This window comes from Typopeltis vanoorti, chromosome 17 (assembly GCF_054136105.1).
Source record: "Typopeltis vanoorti isolate ZY-2024b chromosome 17, IOZ_Tvanoo_1.0, whole genome shotgun sequence".
Lineage (NCBI taxonomy): Eukaryota > Metazoa > Arthropoda > Arachnida > Uropygi > Thelyphonidae > Typopeltis > Typopeltis vanoorti.
In genome coordinates this window covers 109232941-109246626 of record NC_143565.1, presented here as the reverse complement: position 1 = coordinate 109246626, position 13686 = coordinate 109232941, and the positions used below count along the sequence as shown (strand labels likewise).

Sequence of the window (13686 nt, the reverse complement as noted above, 5' to 3'; positions counted from 1 at the left end):
TAGTGGACAGCAAACTTTTCTGCAAGAAACGAAAATATATGGAATATAAAGCAAGTGATTATGTCAAACTTAGGAGACAGCTTGCACCTGTATTATGGAACGAGAAATTGGGCGGAAAAGTAATTAGGTAAGAAATGGATGGATGGATGAATTAAGAGGTGAACCAGGCATTCTAATGTGCGTATGGAGGTAACAGCAGATGAGTGATAATCAGTTGCCTGAGTACAAAGAGCAGATGTGCTAACAATAGCAAACGTGCAATACAAGTGGCAGTTAGCTAATGAGAACAATAATAATAATCAAGGAGTTATTTTAATACCTGAACAGTAGAAGAAGGGTGATTTTAGGATAACACTGCATAGAACATAAATGACATAATAAAGGAACGATTCATGAAGTTATTTCATCCTAATAAATGTGGTATTATGCAGAACTTCAGTGCACTGGGTAACGAGAAATAAACTTTATGTTCAGTCCGTAGGGCTTAATGATATATCACCGTTTTCTGGGAATGTTCGAGAGTTTGCAATAGTTGAACCATTTTTTTTTTTTTTAAACATTATCTGTGTGGGTCAATTTTCAAATCAGTGGAAGGAGTAAAATTGTTCCATTTCATAATGGAGTAATGAGATTTAAATTACAGGCTAATCTGTGTGTCTGGAGTTGTAAAGGCTGAAATTCACATTGTAGACAATAGCAACATTCTATTCGGTGGACAGCATGGATTTCCTAAAGGAATGTGTTTTAGCAATCTACTTATAACATGGTGGTGAATGCACTTTGCAGGGATATGCATACTGTCGTATATTTAGATTTGGCAGAGCTTTCATAGATTAATTACCAGCTTGTCACGTGGAACAAAAACAAATGGGATTGAATAGTAAATTAGTGCACTGGATTGGAGATTGGTTATCTGATAAGTATAAGCAAGCTGTGCAGCGAGGGGAAGCAATATGCCATGCCAGAAGATAATTACGAGTGGTGGAATCATTGCTGTTTTTGTCATATATTGGAAAGTGCAATATGCAACTGCTTATAGACGATTCAAAGTTTGAGAAGAACTGCGAGCAGAGCAGATGTAGTTTTGCTAGAGGACTTGAATAAACGGGCAAGTGAGTAGGATTAACCTGTTCAATATTGCGATGGGAAAGGCATAATATTTCGGAAAGAAATATTGGATGCACAGCACAATTGGTGGGAATATGTTAGATTGATAAGAGATTTAAAGCTTAAGGACTTAAAAAGGGACAAATGGAATTGTATAGAGCAGCGTTTCTCAACCTTTCTAAGCCCAACTTACAGAGGTGTAGCTGGGGGGGGGGGGGGGGTGACTTTTCTGGCGTTGAAGAAATCTTTCCATACTGTCTATAAAACAGCAACTGAGTGATGAAATAGACTTCGATTTTACGAACAGAAAAGCAACATTTTAGAATGTTGGAAATAAAGTTTTACTTCAAAAATAAACAGTGTTTTTAATTTATTTCCCTATACGTCTTTTGACTTTTTGTGAGTTATTTAAAAACCTATCTATCTAGGAATTACCAACATTTCGGAAAAATTGTGCCATTTATAACATAATAAATCTAAAAGCATGTTTTGAATACACATGGAAACATAATTAAACTGGAAGTAAACGTGTATCATCATTCAACAAAGTTCTAATTTTTATTAAACAAATAAATAATATGATATAATTATGTTACTACTACCTACTTTTAATTAGATGGTTGAGCTACTCGGCCGTTGCAGAGTTGCTGGATATCTGGCTCAATATTGGTCAATTTCAGGCGAAGATCGGCACACCCACACAGTAAGTCGATTTCTATATTTTGTTTTGTTTTTATCTGAAGGAGCGATGAAAATAATTTATTACAAGAAACGGGTTGTAGAAAACTGCATGACGATTTTCAGTGCTTCTTCAGATAATACGGGAAACTATTTCTCACTGAAGGCGAGATCCAGAATCAAGCAAAACCACGATCACTGAATTGCATTTTAAGCCCAGTATCACTTGAAAGCTTAATTAACTGTTCTTTTTTCGATAACGAAAGGTCGTTCTCGTGACAACAAGCCTGAAATAGACCTCGAAAATACAGAAATTTCTTATAAACGTTATTTTCGGAAAATGTTTCAAAATTCTGTTTCAGAGTTTTGAGGTGGTCACAAATCCTTTTAAGACTCAGAATTAACAAAAATATTTTCCACTAAAAAAGATTCCAATGTTGAAAAAGATGCAAATTATCTGTCTTTTACATAATTAATCCATAAAACCAGTTTTTTTCTTGAATGCCTTTATTCTGTCGTAGGCATCAAGAAGAGTTACAGAAATTCCCTGAAGGGAGACATTTAAGTCATTATAGGATAGTGTTGATAACCATGAAAGATAGGATAGTGTTGATAACCATGCTTCGTGAACAAGGAGTGATGCAAAATCAGAATTACGTTCATTTACAAATAATAAAACTTCATGCATTAATTGAAATAACCTTGTTAGTACTTTGCCCCTGGAAAGCCGGCGAATTTCAGAATGAAGCAAAAGTAGTATATATTCACTGCCCATTTCATCTCAGAGTACTGAAAATAACCTGTTAAATAACAGGTTATTTTCAGTACTTAATAAAATTAACTATTTTCGAGCCTTAATAAAATTAACTGGCTTTATAGCGTTATATAGCACAGTTTTAAATTCTGGTGGCATTCCTTTGGAGGCTAACTCTTCCCTATGTATGAAACAATGCACTCAATTCATATCCGGAGATACTTCCTTGACCATAGAAACATCCCACTATGCCTGCCTGTAAGGGCGCAAGCTCATTCCGAACAAAATCCCATGCATTTTGCCCAATGGATCCTTGGGTATTATGTAATTATTGAGAATGAAATATTTCTTCTCCAGTTGTTCGGGATAACAGTTCTACAAAACAGAAGATCGTCATGAATGTTGCTACCATGCTCATATCTTACGTAGCATACTAACTGGCACCACTTGTAACATCAGTAGTCTCGTCTATTTGTACCGCATAATAAGGGTTCTTCTTAACTCTTTCGATTAACTGAGATTCTACGTCACCTGCTATATCATTAATTCTGCAACTAGTGTCATTGAAAGAGGTCAAATCAAGATCTTTAAGTAACTTGTTGCCAAACATAGTTTTTACATCTTTTATAGCTGGAAGTAGTAAAATTTCCCCGATAGAATGAGGTTTCCCTGTATTCGCCATGCGCAAACTTAAGAGATAGCAAGGCACTGGAAGCATCCTATCAATCGAAACCATGGCCAAAACTATATCTTTCCCATGATTTAATGTCCCTTAGAGTCGCTGAAAAAAATCAATTGGCTTATTTTTCACATTACAATGTTTAATTTCTAAACGTCGTTGGAGTTTCGCTGGTTTCATGCATTCGTTCGACAACACTTCATAAAACATTGAGGTTTCTGTTCACTTTCATCCAACCACCAAGTAAACCCGAATTCCAAATATGAACTGTTATAATTCCTACTGTATTTTTTCTTTGAACTGCTTGTTTCTTCTACTTTAATAGTATCAGATTTACTCGCCGTTACAACACGTGTATCACAATTAGGGTTAGAATCGTCTGTTTCATTTGCTCTTCTTTTCAAAATCCAAGTTTTATGCCACTTTTCCATTATTAAAAAAACGTTTCCGAAAAATATATAAATACTGTGGTTAACTCACGATACACTTTATTCAAGTATCACTTAGCACTCCTGAAGATATACTGAAGCTTGGTTGAAAGATGGGAACCTTCCGTAATAATAATCAATAACAGTAAGTAATTGGCTGAAGTGTGGATAACACATGTTCACTTCAAATCTGACAAAACAGCAAGGAAAAGCCGAAGCAATAAAACTATCTTGTTGTTTAACTTCACCTCTCTTTTATTATTCATCATTCTGCCGCTAAATTTGTAGCAGCAAAATGACGAATAATAAGAGGTAAGAGGAGTGAAGTGAACAACAATCGTTTTATTGCTTCCGCCTTTGAACATTCTAACGCTTTGTTTTTTTAAGTCTTCATTTGATTTCAATAATTTTTATTTAACTGTTTTAATTTGGATAATTAAATATTTATTTATTTATTTAATTTAAGTCTGCCTGCAGATCACCTGTTCCATCGTCGCGGACCACAGGTTGAGAGACACTAGTAAAGAGCAATATAATGTGGTTTTTAGTTATAACAAAATAACTCATTTCAAATTCTAACAGTTTCTGGAATTCCCAAAATTGTTGGAATTTGAAACACTGGATGAAGATCTAATAACCTTCATCCAATGTTTCAAATTCTGAGTGCGAATAGGGTGTCAAATAATCCAGTTGGCGAGTGATCATGAGATAATCAGCTAGGTGGTATCCAGCCAAATGAAGACATTCACGATTTTCATAACAGTATCATAGTATTCCTTAAATTCGTTTGCAATTTATGCTCTTACTATCATCAAACCCACAGTTTAACAACCACCATGAAAAAACACTTCTCACCCTCTTAGTCCTGCAGTTTACATCCCTCGATATCCTTATAACATGCACTCCTGGTATCACTTTTTTTATTTTCCTATTTGCTTCTATATTCTCTCAATTTTCCCCCTTCAAATCCCAGCGGTTGATCTGAATACAAACATCTAGGGCTTTATACAATAAAATCACCACTTTTTTCAACTCTGCTGCTTAATCATTTAAGGTTACCTTCAGTTTGTCTACCAAACATCTTTCAACTTCTACTCTAGGCATGTATGTATAGGAAAAAACATACACATTTTATATATATATATATATATATATATATATATTATGGTGGTGGTGGGGGAGGCTTTCGGTGCTATCCGCAGTTTCATCAAGGTATCCGCGGGGTGTCTTGGAACGTATCCCCGGCGAATATGGGGGACTACTGTATTTTCATTGGTTTCGATCTGTATTAGATACTTCAATTTATTTTCCAATATGTTTATAATAAAAGTTTTTAATGCAATTTTTGCTAATTAGTTTATTACAACGAAGTGTGGTTTGTTCGTCGAAACGATGAATTTTATCGTATGTTTTTAGGCAGACAGTTTCAGTGACATCACTGCCCTGAAGAAAGCTGGCATCTTGAGGTTTCCTTCACTGTTTTTACGAACGCATATTTAGTACAGAATGTTTGCGGGACTTGATGTTGGAAAGTTTAACGCACCACGAATAGACATTTTTTTTCATTTTGAGCCACTACTAAATAGAATAATGAAGGAAAGTATATTTTGCTAGACACATCGCGCAATGTAACCGAAGTGAATTTTCGACCACAGATGGCGCCATCTATTAACCAGTTCACTATAATAGTTGTGAATAAAGTCAAAACACTAGCTGCAATGATTACTTTTGTATGAAAATTTTGCGTTCATATGCAGAACAGCGTCAGTAGGTTGAGATCGTAGTTGCTTCAGTAAAAAGTACATTCGTATTATTGTATACGGTTGAGAGTTGTGTTTGTTATTTACAAGCATCCGTGTAGAAAATCAAATCCTGGCTTATAAAAGATGTATATAAATAAAAATTGTCGGGAGTTGGTAGTTATCGCTTCTCGGCCTTTTGGCTAAGATCAAAGTGTAGTATCTGTTCTTATCAGCTTAATATCTGATACGGGTCCCATCGGGGCCCAAGATATTAAACTGATTTTTGGAAGGCGGCGAAGTGCTTGGAGCTTGCTCCACCTTTGCCACGAGTTGCCCTGGTATTGCACTACCTCTAGGGTCAGCTCACTCCCCTCGGGGAGAATAATTAATCCAAAAATAGCTTAAAACAAATCAAACACTATTTGGCTTCATGCAGTTTCTGCAAGATACGATCTTGCAGAAACTGCGAAGAGGATTGCTCACCTCATAATGATACGTGTTTGTAAAAATGAGAATATTAGAAAAATGAACACAAATATCAGAAAATAGAACGGTTGACAGGGAAAAAATAAATAGCCACTGTTGCATAGTCGTACAGGATATGTTCAATATTTTAATTACAGAAAACTTTGATGCCAGTAGCTGGTTTCAAAAAGCAGGCTTCAGAGCAAGATTCTCGACGATACATCATATTCACACTAATAAAATAAAAAAGCCTGACTATATACACCAGTCAAAAAATTAATTAAAACAGAAAGCTCTCTGAGACAAGTGCATAAGATTACCTACTGTATATCAGAACTCGGCCAGTGTAAAAGTTTGAACATCAAGGAAATGGGTTTGGCACTGAGATTCTATATCACCCAAGTTGTTTTCTGTTCCAAAGAACATCTTGGAAAAACTAATTATTATATGAGAATCTCCATGGAATCTCAAGACTCATTGTAGGAGACTCATACTATCCACACAACACCTATCATACCTTTCTTGAACTCATTGACAGAAGTACTCAATTGAATCGAACAATGCATTCCCATTCACCACTCTCCCACTGCTGTTCTATTTCTCCTGCATCAATTCTATAAAAACCTGACACCACTCACAAACTCTGTTACCTGCCTCGGAATCCTTTCGACCACTTCCTAATCTCTAAGGAATCTAGGCAACCAGACCTGAGCACAATAATCCAGATGTGGACATATCACTGCCTTATAGAGAGGAATAATAACTTCTTTATCTCTGTATGTGTTAGTGTGTTCTTCAATAACTAAGTAATCCTATAAGCTTTCTTAGACACCTTAGCAATATGACCTCTGAATTACAGAAAACTATCCACCAATACCCCCAAGTCTGTAGCCTCAATCTCTTGAGTACAGTTCCATCAATGTCATACACAGCTTGTAAATCTTAATCCCAAAATGCATAACTTTACACTTTGACATTGAACTGACTTCCATTATCTTTTGCTCATATTGCCAGCTTATTTAAATCATCCTGCAAGCTCTACATTACTTTGATTAATTATTGTGCAACCCAACTTTGCATCAATATCAATGGAAAAAAATTCCAACATTACATTTTGTGCAGATTACACTGTTCTTGTGTGGAAAAATATAAGCTCAAAGGAATCTGCAAAAAAAAAAAAAAAACATACCAAAAACAAAACTTATATCAAGGTTCTAAAATTAGCAGACAATATTCTAGTCAGAGCACTGTATCTCATCAGTGAGTTAAGGTAAAAAAAAAAGAAAAAATAAATTAATATTAATAGAAGAAACAAGAAAAGAAATAGCATTTTGGCTGTATAAAGATTCTATGTTTACCTGTATGCTTAAAAAGCTAAATTTGATATTGTGCATTATTCCTATGCTTGCCTTTGGATGTAAGACATAGGCAATGACAGGCTGCTTGTGGCCCAGGGCACTCTAGAGGAAAGCATGCTCCAATAAAAAAAAAATGCAAAAGAATTTAAAATAATCAAATTAGAGTTAACTGGAGTAGACGATATTGTGAAACATGTTTATGTTGGTGATATTAGACTGACTGCTTCTCTTGGTATCCAAGTTAAGTTACTGCTTATCCTTCAATCTCGCCAAAGAACAAGATGGAAGGATGATCTACAATTGTGTGACAAGCTGGTGGAGACAAAGCACTGGAAAGTTAGGTAGAGGCTTATATCCAGCAAATTTCTTCATAAGCTGACATTTTATTATTGCTATCTTAAGTTAGTTCATGCTCTTACAGATATGTTGGACACTTGATAAACCTGCTTTGTAAAATTTGGATTGTTCATTTCCTGTGGGAGCATAACTACCATATCATGTTTACGCTTTGTAATTTAATCGTGCTTCTTTCACTCCAGCAATTATAACCAATTGTTTTATTTTTCACCTTTCTTTATCCCATTATAGAAAAAGATTAGTTCTGTGATTGCTTTGTTTCTTTTATGCAACTATTTTCACATTTTGTGTATTTTCTATAATTGATATGCTGTTACTCTAAAGAAAACCTTTTGATATCAAATATTTTTTGTGCCTAACCTTGTCTCTGGTTCAAATCTAATTTGTCCATCCAATTTCTACTTGTGTGGTAATAGATGAATTCTTATTCAGCTAGCAGAGCAACTCTGATGACAAAAGTTAGCTCTAGCTCTCGGACTAGTTATTAGAATTTCTTCTGAATTTCATATGAGTTTTTCCTCTGCAATCCAGCTGCCACATTCTCATTTGTTAAAGCAGACTGCATTTGGCCTCTGGTTAGTAGTGCCTTAAGTATTATCAAATTACATCAATACCGAGTGTTGAGAGAGTGTAGCACCTGAATTATTGTCGTTAGTGCCAGGTATTACAAAGAAAAGTGCTGGAATAATATATGAAGTTGCGCCACAATGGAAAATACAAATGTTAAAGCTTTATGTTAAATTCCTCAAAACATGCAGGGAGAGAGAGGTAGAGAATTTTTAATTATCTTTCCCCATTTTTGTTTTATGTGGTGGGAACAAATCTTGTTTACTAGGCAGATTGATTGCTATGCAATTAAGTTGCAAAAATGAAATGCGGTAAGGACCAATTTTCAAATTAAAATAGAATTTAATTAGATCTGCAAAAAATGCAAGTAAATAAAATTGGTCTAATCAAAAATATGGCACACATAACAAGTAGTTACAATTTAAAGTAAAATGCTTTAAATGTAAATATAGTAACCAGTTACATCTAAGTGTTATGGTGAGTATGCTCTTAATTATAGGAAACAAACTAATAATTAGATTATTAAACATTTTTTTTAGAAATTTCCAAATCTGTGTTTTGAAAGACAAGTTTTAACACAGACTGAATGATCACTACTTTAGAAGAAAATAGGACTCTAGAGATGGTTGCCATTATAAACAGCATGGTGCATCTTTAACATAAAGGTTTTTTTTTGTGACTCTCACCCACTAAGTTTTTTTTCTGTAAAATTATAGTACATTTATAATGCAGTGGATTAAGAATTTCTCTACTTTTTTTAAACTGTTTTATGTATTTGAAATTTATTATTTTTTTAAATGGTTCAGTAATCCTGCTCTAGAAACCCGATGTATGGAACTTTACAAGTCACTTCAGACTTCCATTAAGCGGGACAGTAGTCTCACACCAGGCAATGAAATTCATATCCCAACTAAAGACGTTTACAAACATCTATGGCCAACACAGAATTTGAATGACTGAGAGTTGATATGCTAATCACTCTGCCAACCAGACCAGCAAGGCTATCCTAATAGTATTAATTATCTCATTTTGAAAATGACATAAAAGGAAAGCTACTGCTGTAAATGCTACCAAATTAGGTTAGAATCATTTTTTTTAATGGACCGCTCATGACAAAAGGTAATACACATGCTGTAGTACATTGCCTGTGGCAATTAAGCATTCATTCCCCCTTATATATCTTCCCATAGTCTGGAAACTCGGCATTAGAAAATCTGACACTTTAGGCCTATAATAAGCAAAGTGATAAAATTCATTTCCCAATTAAGATTCATTGATGCCTACAACACATTTTATAAATCAGCAGCCTGCCTGCTCTTCAGCCCTTTGGCTAGATAAAGGCATCTTATTTCATTTCAGTCTGAGTACACTGACAATCATGCAGCAGTCAGGCCCAAACCCAGGCTTTTATATCTTTTCACAGATACTTTCATGTCACCAGCCCTGTGCCTCTTGTATGATATTGACTTCCAGGGAAGTCTTGGAAGGAAGGGGCAGGGCAGGTCCTGTGGTCCACAGTATTCTCCATTCATTACGACACATTATGAGAGGACTTCAACATTATCATGTCAAGAACTAACATTTGCACACCATCATACTTTGCTTTGAACCTATTTACACACATGGCACCCACAACTGACTGGCAACCTATTCCACTCATTCACTACACTAAAGCAAAGAACCTCTTGTTCTAACATTGTTGTTAACTGCACTCTTACTCAGTTTCTATGGATGGCTCTAGTTTTCTCACCAGACTAGTTCTGAAAAATTTCCTCTCTTGTAAAACCCTTCGGTAATTTGTATATCATATCCCCTCTTTTATGCCTATCAACAGTTTCTGCCTACAGAAACACAAATCTTCAACCACTTCTTGTAAGGTTGATTACATAAACCACTATGATCTTGGTCACTACCTCTAGATCCTATCCACCTACTCATCACCAAGAAACCCTGGCACCCAGATCTGCATGCAGTAGTCAAGATGGGGTCTTATCGAGGCTAGATAAAGAGGAACAATAACCTGCTTGTCAAGGTATTTTTCAGTAACCAAGTGATCTGATGAGCTGGTTTAGCCACTTTTGTTTTGTGAACCCTACACCTTAACTCCATATACACTCACAAGTTTCTGGTTTTGTCAATTTCCTGGAGTATAGTTCCAATGTGGTATACAGCTGGTAATCTTTTTGCCCTAAAATCCATAGCCTTACACTTTGCCACATTCAACCGACATCTATTCTCCTTTGTCCAGTCTGCCAATCTATCTAAATCATTATACAAAATTTTGACATCTGTGTTAACTGTTGCTCTACCCAACTTTGTATCATCAGCAAATAACTGAACAGTTCCTCTCAGATCTTTTCCTATATTATTAACAAACAAATTAAACAGTAGCGTTCTAAGAATAAAACCATGCAGCACGCCACTAATCACAGGCATTCTTTAGGACTACTCATGAATATATTCTAATCTCTCGCCAACACCTTTCCTTATCCATCTCACATTTGTAACAGTAAATCTACTAGTTAGAAAGTGCATGTACTAATCTAAACTTGGAATAAGTAAACATCATGAACAAAACATGACCATAGTGAAACTGAAGACTCAGTTTGGTTTACCTCAGGAGAAAAAAATACCAGTGGGAAGCAGGAGCATAAAATCAAGTACATACCTTAGGATGTTCCCAGCAGAAATAACTAATGCTATCCTTATAACTACATTGAATCAATTTCACATAGTAATAGGTATATTCAGATTAGTTTACCAAATACCCAGGAATTGAACGAGGATAAAATACAATATAGACAAAGTTGTATATATTAAACTAAAGATAACCAAATCAAGTACTCAACTTTGTCATAATCAAAGAGTATGGCCATGACTCCACAGCAGGTAAAAGGCATACCACCAAGTATTATCCCTTGAGAATAGATGCAGAAACTGTTATTATACAGCATTCACAAACAAATTATGATTGCCTCTGCAGCCAGTTGAAATCCTGACCACAGGAAGTGCAATGTTTATCCAATAATAAACTGCTCAGAATGGAAGATTTTCAACCACTGCCCCCCCCCCCCCCCCCCCCAAGAATAGAACATCAGAAAACCAAAGAGAAGAGGGAAGAACACTGAAAGAAAATGAAAGCTTCAGAGCTACAAGCTACTAACATAACAGAGAAAAACACCAATACATAAAGAAAGGGGGGGGGGGGAAGTAAAGTAATAATGACCACATTAAACTGCCTCAGATAAATACTAAGAAAGAATAGAAAATGATATTTATTCTGGATGACATTTTCTGTTAATGCATGGATAAACACTCCAATCAAAAATACTCATTCCTAGACCAGCTGATAAGAGATTCAACTGGAGAATACACCAAAATCAATAGAAAACTAAAAGCAAAAGTAAGAAAGGAAGCTTCAAAATAAATGTGTGTGGGGGCAGAGTATTCAGCAAAATTGCTGACACTGACAGCAACATGGAGACCCGTTGCTGTCAGTGTGCCACATTAAACTGCACAGTTTAATGTGTGCATTAAACACTGTTTAATGCACAACATTAAAAAAAGTTGTGTGTTAAACAACATTAAAATGCACATTATTTAAATTTAAATTATTTAAATGCACATTAAAATGCACAATTTTAATGTGCATTTTAATGCAAGTAAAATGCACAAAAGGGTCATATTGCTATACCAGTAGTCCTCAAACTGAGAAAGGGAACCAAAGATAATAAAATAAGAAATAGAACCAGTCATAATCCACCAAACAGCAATGTATGAGAAAGAAAACCTTAATCAAAACAGATAACCTTAAATATCCATAAGTTTAACAAAATCACCAAACAGAACTGGCTGCAAGAATACATGTGCTACAATTGAGATCATTTTTCTAGAAGTAATACAAGTACAGTAAAACTGCATAGACAATAATTTCAAATAGAATCTTTTGGAGTTCTGGGACCAACAGACAAAAATGAGTGGGAATACTAATCCAACCTTCAAAGGGAAAATTTTATTCTCCAAAAGAGCAAGAAGGGAAAATTATCACCATGAACATCAAAATAAGAAATATGTGCATTAAGCTCATCAACATCTATGTCTCTACAGACAAATCAGAAAGGAAACATTCCTAAGAAGATTACTATGCCTTAGGTTTTTCTGTCATATAAAAATATTTTGGGAAAATTTGGAGAAAAAAAAGAGCAAAGGCAATAATAATGGCAAATACCACCTGTTGGATTTCTGCTCAGGACATGGACTGGTTATTACTAACACCATGCGCCTACATAAAAATGGGCACAAATTCACATGGAGAGAAGAAGCAAGGAATAAGAAAAGTCTCATTGAGTATGTTATTGTTGATAGTGATGTTTTATCCCTGTTGCAGGACACCAGAGTGTACAGAGGATTTGAAACTGGAAGTGATCACTATGTAGTCTTGACCAGGATAAAATTGAATTTTGTTACGAAAAGAATAACATGCAAGAAAGTTTTAAAGCGAATAAAAGTTGAGCAGCTCTTGGATGTGAACTGTAGACTAAAATACACAAAGATTATTCAAGAAAAAATGAAAGTTTGAGAACAGGAATCAAACCTTGGAGATTCAGTGGCAAGCCTTGAAGAAAACCCTGATTGATTCAGCCAGAGAGGCATGTGGTGAGGTTGTCTGCAAGGATAGAAAAATCAGAACTCCATGGTGGACACAGAAAGTTAAAGAGGCAGTGAAGGAAAAGAAGGAAGCATATCAAAAGTTCCTGGCACATAAATCAGGTTGTGCTCTTAGAGAATACAGAGACAAATGTAAGAAAGCTAAACAATGTGTAAAACTAGCTAAACAAATCATGGGAGAACTTTGGCAAGAACATAGAAAATAAATATCAAGAAGATGGTAAGATATTCTGAAGGTTGTTGAGGAAGCTTCGAAATGGAGGAAAGAGTGCTGTAAAAGAAGTTAGAGATGATAAAGGTGACATGAAAACAGGGGAAAAAGATATCCTTGAAGTATGGAGTAATTACTTCAAAAAATTGCTAAATGAAACAAGCAGTGATAGCACAGTGGTAAAAAACACTCAACAGGCATACAGTCAGGGATACATATCCATACTTTAAGTAGAAAAAAGCCATCAAAGGCTTGAAATGTGGAAAGGCAGCATTAGTAGATGATATTTGACCAGAAATGCTCTAATATGGTGGTATAAAAGTCTTACAGTGGCTGTACTGCATAGTTCAGAAAGCCTGGAGACAAAGGGATGAATTCCCAATGATTGGAGTAGAGCTCTAATAGTACCCATATATAAAAAGGGAAATAAAACTGAATGTGAGAATTACAGAGGTATTTCCCTACTGAGTGTTCCTGGTAAGATCTATGCAAGCATACTTGAGAAACGGTTGAGAAGAATTGTGGAAGAAAAGCTTGGTGAAGAACAAGCTGGATTCAGGCCAAATAGAGGCTGTCAGGATCAGATCTTCACTTTATGACAACTAGTTCAGAAAGCATGGGAATATAACAAAGTTCTGTATTTAAGTTTTGTCGATCTGGAAAAGGCACATG

General features: G+C 35.3%; 1 non-coding gene across 1 annotated transcript; it reads left to right on the top strand.

Moving 5' to 3' along the window:
- Positions 1-5568: 5568 nt before the first annotated feature.
- LOC150097767 (U2 spliceosomal RNA) lies at positions 5569-5760 on the top strand. Its single transcript, XR_016549715.1, has one exon. It is a non-coding gene; the product is annotated as a U2 spliceosomal RNA (small nuclear RNA).
- The last annotated feature ends 7926 nt before the right edge of the window (positions 5761-13686 follow it).